Raw genomic sequence first — 7,494 nt, 5'->3', positions numbered from 1 at the left:
TACTTTCTCAAAAAGCCATATGAAGCATGGGACTGGAGGGTGTGGGAGAGTCTCCTATGGCGTCAAGCAAGGAAGAGAGGGAGGAAGAAGAAAGACAAATATCATATGATATCGCTTATCTGTGGCATCTAAAAAAATGAACCTATTTACAAAACAGAAATAGAGTCAGAGATGTAGAAAACGAACTTATGGTTACCAAGGGGGAAAGGGGGGTTGAAATATACACATTACTGTATATAAAACAGATAACTAATAAGGACTTACTGTATAGCACAGGGAACTCTATTCAATATCCTGTAATGACCTACATGGGAATAGCATCTAAAAGAGTAGATATATGTATATGTATAACTGATTCACTTTGCTGTACAGCAAAAACTACCATAACATTGTAAATCAACTATACTCCAATAAAAATTAATTAAAAAATAAATAAATAAAGGCAGTTGAACTGCCCCCTTCCTAGAAGCCTTCAGAGGTGTTCATGCCACCATGATCTGTGATCCTTTGGACCAGCTTGACATCAAGTGAAGCTCTGCAGGATAGAAACAGCCTGTAAACGCTGTAAACCCGGTCAGGCGCCATGATAGGAGTTAGCAGTGCCAAGAGGCTGTCCTTTCATGCGACATTTCTCCATCTCGGAAGCACAGACATGTGCACTCCTGTCCAGATCAGCTTTCTAGTTCACCTTTGCTTTCCTGAACAAGCATATTTATCATGGTCAATGTGTGGAAAATGCCCTTTTTGTGTGTGCAGTTCCCCTCTGTCCCTCTTCCCACGCCTTAGTTCAACTAAAGAGCACAAGACTCAGTGACATTTTGCAGCATTTACCTCTGAGACTGGCGTCACAACAGCAAGGAGCATTGAGTGTGCCCTGTTACCAACCAGTGTCTTTGGGAGGGAGGGGAGGGGTCTTTCCATTGATTTTACTTCTGAGCTTACAGGAAGACCCAGTGTGCTTACTTTGATGCAATGCTGAGATGTAGTTATTCTGAGACAGTCTGTATGGAGGTAAGAGAAGGGAAATTAAGGGGATAGAGAGGAGGAAGGCTAGCTTCAAAAGTGCAGGTAGGGGGACTTCCCTGGTGGCTCAGTGGTTAAGAATCTGCCTGCCAATGCAGAGGACACAGGTTTGATCCCTGGTCCAGGAAGATCCCACATGCCGTGGAACAACTAAGCCTGAGAGCCACAGCTACTGAGCCCTTGTGCCACAACTACTGAAGCCCACGAACCTAGAGCCTGGGCTCCACAACAAGAAAAGCCATCACAGTGAGAAGCCTGTGCACCACAACGAAGAGCAGCCCTGCCTCGCTGCAACTAGAGAAAGCCCACATGTAGCAACAAAGACCCAACACAGCCAATAAATAAATAAATAAATTTATTTTAAAAAAAAGTGCAGGTAGGATGGGGTATTCCCTGGCAGTCCAGTGGTTAGGACTCCACATTTTCACTGACGAAGGTGTGGATTCAATCCCTAGTCGCGGAACTAAGCTCTCACGAGCCACAAGCCATGGCCAAAAAAAAAAAAAAAAAAAAAAGGTACAGGTAGGTAGGAAGTACAGTGAATTCAAATATCTTACCTGCTGTATTCGAAAATAGAAACAACCCTATCCCATTAAAATACTACTTTGTGAAGTCCCATCTCTCTCAGGAGAAAGCCCAAGCTCCTTAATGTGACACACACAGCCTTTCAGGAATCATCTCCTTCCTCCGTGGCCACTATTTGTCCCTCGTGAGATACACTCCAGTCTTACTGATACATCTTCAGTTCTAGGATTGTGTAGCTCTTTCGTCTGGAGGGCTCTGTACCTGCTGATACCTTTGCCTTTAGGGACTTCATCCTCCCTCCTCCCTGACTGGGTTTCCCTAAATGCTGCTTCTTCCAGGAAGTACTCCCTGACCATTCAAGACCTGGTCATTTTTCTCTCCTCTGGGCTCCTATAAATGCCTGTATATTCTGTTCTCATCCAAGTGCTTTTCCTGCTGATTGAAATTCCCTTTTACTTATCTGCTCCCCGACTAGGCTGCAAGCTGCTGGAGGGTAGAGACTATGTCTTATTCAGTGTTTTCATACCCACTCAGTGTTCTTTTTTTATAACAGTGCTTGGCTCAGAGGAGGTACTTCATAAATGTTTGTTATGGTGGAAGTCTTGACTTAGGCTGCTTCTTTAGGTGACACGTGCTCACATGAAAACGTGCTAACTGTATAGAAATTAGTATCCCATTCCTATGTTTGAGCCATTGAATTGCAGGCTGTCTGAATACCTATTGCCGCCACACAGCTCGCTCACTCTCCCTCTCTCTCTCTCTCTCACGCACACACACACACACACACACACACACACACACACACACACACACACACACACACACTCACAAGGTTATTAAGCTACATGGCTGAACCGGAATCTTGCCTACAACACTGCTCTATGCCCAGAAGGCGTTCTTACACATCCTCATTGCTTTTATCCAGAAAACACTCTTCTTACTCTATTAACTGTTTCACACAGCCTTGGTGAGGAATTGATAAAAGCCTGAATCTGTGGATGATAATGTTCCATCCTCCTTCCAGCCTAAATAGCTGGGGCTGGGAGCCCACAGAAAGCCTCTTCAGAACCACGTGGTTGGTTGGGGTCTGGGGAAAGGTGTCTATTTTTGTTGCCCTTGTTGTTTCCAAAATCTGGCTAAGATCCGACTAGATATACACAAAGTGTATTATGGAAGCAGCCTGTTATTCCTGAGATTACTGCCATTGTCTCCAGGGCCTTGCAAATCATCGATGGAAAACACAGCCTACTTTCAAAGAATTAAAATGGCTCAACTTCAAACATCGGCTTTGTTTAGAGCCACTGGGTGCTCCTGCCTCGTGCCTCCTGTCTGGAGAGAGAGGGGGAGCCATTGCTCATCACCAGCTCCTGCCCTCCTAACCCGACGCTTGTTACATTAAGGTAGGAAAGTTTTATGCGTATAATTTGTGAAGTTCCCTTAAGCAGACAGTGCTATATAAATGCGAAATGCTGTTATTAATAATAAGGTTGGCACACCTAAGAATACTGTAGAATTAAAGTAATAAGATTCTATTTTTAGGCAGACTTGCCAATAACATGCAAGTATGATAAGGCTGTGATTTAAAGCTCACTTTAACCTTCCATTGCTCTAAAGAGTGCATTTTCTGGGCTGCCTACACAGCAGTCAGCCGCCTGAGCTCTATTAACGCTAATGGTGGAGCCACGCTTGGAGCCCAGTGTGCCCGGCTAAAAATAGGCTTTGGTCTTTCCGAGATGGGAGTGTATCTCACAGACAACTTGCTTTCACAAGATCTAGATTGGCTTCATCAGTCACCTCGCAAACCTTGATCACTATCTTGGAAACGTTCAGAAAAACTTCTATAACATGTTCTGAAATGTTTATACATCTATAATTATGTAAAGGTGTAAGACATGGTTGAATAAGAACTGAATCATGAGATTCAGTTATGTTTATTTTCAGAGGTAAAGATACTTAACAAAGGCCTGGGTTCCAGTGATTCACAACTAGAAAAGAAGTCTCACTCCTCAGGAAAAAAAAAATGATTAGCTCTTCCTCCACTAATGTTCAGGTCAATGTTTTGTCAATAACAGTAACTCTTCTTCACCAATTTAGTGCAGCCTATAAAGATCCTTATGACATAATTACAGATGCAGATTTATGTCAAAATGCATATATAAATCTCTGGTTCTGACTGTGGGTCACCTCTTATCAGAAAAAAGATTTGTGTAAGGAGACACTCTCCTTGATCCCTATGGGTATTTTTTTTTTTCCAATCTGGGAGCAGAATTATAAGAGTTTGCTACCAATGACACAAATATGACCCAAGGCACGTTACAGATTCACAGCTGGAGGGAGTGAGGAGCTGGCTGGCTTTGATGGTGGGTAGTGGGAGAGGGGGAGGTAGCCATGGAAATATACTTTCTGGGATTATTGCTCTCTGGCTAAATCAAGACCACCTTTCCAACACCTGCAGGCCAGCCACTATAAATCAGGGGAAAGATGATTATCCGAACAGAGGGAGATGGGTTTTAAAATGACTGAGACTTCCTGAGGCTGAAGTCTAGTGCTTGATTCAGGGACACAGGGAAGTCTTAGACCTGATGGCTTATCAAATTCCATAGAAGCCTGAATGGGCAAAGGAGACATCAGGTTGGCCTTGCTCAGGATTCTCACACACCAGGATTTGTTCTGAGATGCATTTGCTGCTAGCACATCTGAGTTTTGAACCATCATCTAATCATCTCCAGGGAACAATCTCCCTGATGTTAAGGCTTCGTCAGTACCCATGAAGGATGGGAGAGGTGCATCCACCCTCCCTGTGTGAACAGGTAGCTGCTGAAAAATGCTGGAGCTTCTATATAGTCACTGTCGGAATGCTGGATCTGGGAGGTTACTAAGAGTGTGCCCGGAAATCCCATTTTTTTCCTACCTGCAGATCTCAACTTTGTACTCCTAGACAATAGGTGTTTAATATGGTAACTCTCAGACAGTGTTCATAAAAATACATAGAAACTTAAACACCTACCTACCCTATGACAAATCAATTCCATTTCTGGGAATACACCCAAAAGAAACGTGCACATGTCCACAAAAAGACTTGCACAAGGATATGCATTACAGCTTTATCCATGACAGCCCAGCCCAGACCACCCAAATCAACAGGTGAATGGATAAACAAATTGTCATATATCCCTGCATTCAGCAATAAAAAGGAATGAGCTATTGATACCCACACAGCAAAGATGAATCTAAAAATGTCACGTTAGTGAATGAAACCAGACACAAAAGAGTCTATAATGTGTGATTCCATTGATATGAATTTCAAGGACAGGCAAAATTAGTCTATAGAAATCGAAATCAGAATTGCAGCTGCTTCAGTGGGAAGAGGGTTACTGATTAGAAAGGTGCACAAGGGAACACTGTAGGCGATGAAAATGTTTTATATCCTCATCTGGGCAGTAGTTAACATGGCATATAATATGTAAAAAAAATCATTGGGTTGTATGTTTACTTAAGATTTGTGCATCTTACTGTTTGTAAATTACAGCTTAATAAATAAAAAGCTTAAAAAACTCTGAAAAACATACATGGAGAAAGCTCTCTTTGTAAGAATGATCATGAGCAAAGATAAAATCATGAAGATAATCTAAAGAGTAAATGAAAAAAACATGAGCCTTTCACCTCTCACTTTTATCACAGGACATGAGAATGCTGGGGCTTAGGGAACTAACATTATTATATGATATGCGTAGGAATTCACCCAGAGTTCTCTAAGGGTTTATTTTCAGAATGTTCCTGTTAAATTAGGGAGTGCTTCATTTGCAAGTTTCTCCTTAGGAAATGGTGTTGTTTAAACATAAACAGTCAGGAAATAGATATTTTAGGTTGATTCATCACTTGTCTTAGCAAGAGATCAATTAGCTAATGATACAGTTGGCCTCAAGCATACTTCAGCAAAATGTATTTCATTCTCTTGAATATTTAGATTAATTAAGGTATGAGGCTATGGTGTTTTTGTGACAAAAAATTGATATTAAATACACATTTCCCATTTTTCATGCAGTACACCTCAGTTCTTTTGCATTTGTCTTATGATAAAGACTTTCAAGTTGTTAAAGAAAGTCTTTGGGGTACTTGCCTTCCTGTGTCACTAATGAAACAAAGAAGGCTTATTTTTCAAAAGCAGTCATGACAGCACTTCCACATGGTGTCTGCTACTCATTATTCAGTTGACATTTCCATTTCTGGAATTCTAAAGTTTGTCTGAAATTGTTAGTGACATTTATAAAGTGCTTGCAGAATTTTAAAATGGACCCTAGACATCACCAAGTCCTTCCCCCTCATTTAAGATGAGGAAACTGAGATCAAGAAAGGTTAAGTGAATTGCCCAGGGTTCTACTTCTTTGGCTGACTTCTTGTATAGAGTTGGAATGCCTTCCTTGAACTCCATAATAACAGCAGATTCTGTGATCAAAGAGATATCTCAGCTGTATCGTTGGTGAACACGTGCACATTGTATAAAATGGGGAATTCAGTTAAAGATTATCTTCAGGACCTAGAGTATTTCACAGTCCAGGAAATACTGTTCCCAGTATTATCTCTAGATAGTTTGCCCACAGTGAAGCTAGTATCACCAACGTTAGGCTAAGCCTGTCTATCTCCCTTACCTGTATTATTGCATTTAGAACCCTGTGAATCAACATAATGTAAAAAATATGGTTTAGGGGAGCTGCATTGCCAGGGTTCACTTCTTTTTTTAAAATTATTATTATGTTTTTTAAAGCTCTTTATTGGAGTATTATTGCTTTACACTGTTGTTTCAGTTTCTGCTGAATTAACTGTATTTAGACATATATCTCCATATCCCCTCTCTCCCACCAGGGTTCACTTCTGATTTCACTGCTTACAAGCTGTGTGGCAGAGTAACTTGCACTCAAATCTCAGCTTCCTAATCTGGCAAATGGGGATAATAAAAGTATCTTATGTCATTTTTTTAAAGTTTAAATTAAATGATATGTCAAGTCAGCCTGGTCTTTAATAAATATTCAATAAATGTTAGCTAATAGATCATTTTCGAATTTCCAAAAAGAAAATTATACCCCGATTTATTTTGTTTGATTTTCCCACTTCCATCTTTTTGCATATACAGTGCACTGCCCCAAATACTCTCCTCCTCCTTTTTCAGGCCCCTCTCAGCTCTAGCTTCCTCCATCATTACCCACCTGGTTCTCCACACCCCCTGATCTGCCTGATTTCCCATCCACAGCTCAGAGTATACATTTTAGCACTTGACTCCTTGTCCTATGATGCTCTTTAATTATTTCATCTGATGTAAGTTATATGTTTCTTTTGCATCTTTAACAGGACCTAGCATAGTGAAGGGCATGTAGCGAATGCTTGAAAATCATTGTATCAAAGAATTAAAATAGAAAGTCTTCAGAATATTAAGCTTTGATTCCAGCAATGGCTGCTGAACTATTTTAATGGAGATCATCTGTAAAAGCTATTTTTTAATATTTTAAAAATAGTTTATATAGTAGGAGCATTGTAGCCAGAAACAAACAAACAAAAATAACACAAACAAACAAATAAGCAAACAAAACCTTACCTGGAGTGGAATTATGACATTTGCTATAATACAACTCCTGAAAACTGGCTTTTCCTTCTTAGTTCTGCTGTAGTGCGTGCAATCTAGTATGAAGACCAAAGTCCGGTTTTTGATTTATGTACCAAATAATGACACAAGGCCACAAAGAACAAATGAAACCATATCACCAGCTTATGTTCATGGTCATACTCATTAAATACCAGGAAGTAACAGAGCCATCAAGAATATACCACAGTAACACTAGTAATAACAGAACAGAAAATAAGATGTATTCAACATGTATAAAGTTTGAATATGTTTACAGCAATAGTGTAAAGGAAAATAAAAGATTGAAAAGTTAAAAAAAGTATACCACA

This window comes from Hippopotamus amphibius, chromosome 8 (assembly GCF_030028045.1).
Source record: "Hippopotamus amphibius kiboko isolate mHipAmp2 chromosome 8, mHipAmp2.hap2, whole genome shotgun sequence".
NCBI classification, from domain to species: domain Eukaryota; kingdom Metazoa; phylum Chordata; class Mammalia; order Artiodactyla; family Hippopotamidae; genus Hippopotamus; species Hippopotamus amphibius.
This window is presented reverse-complemented; position numbering follows the sequence as displayed.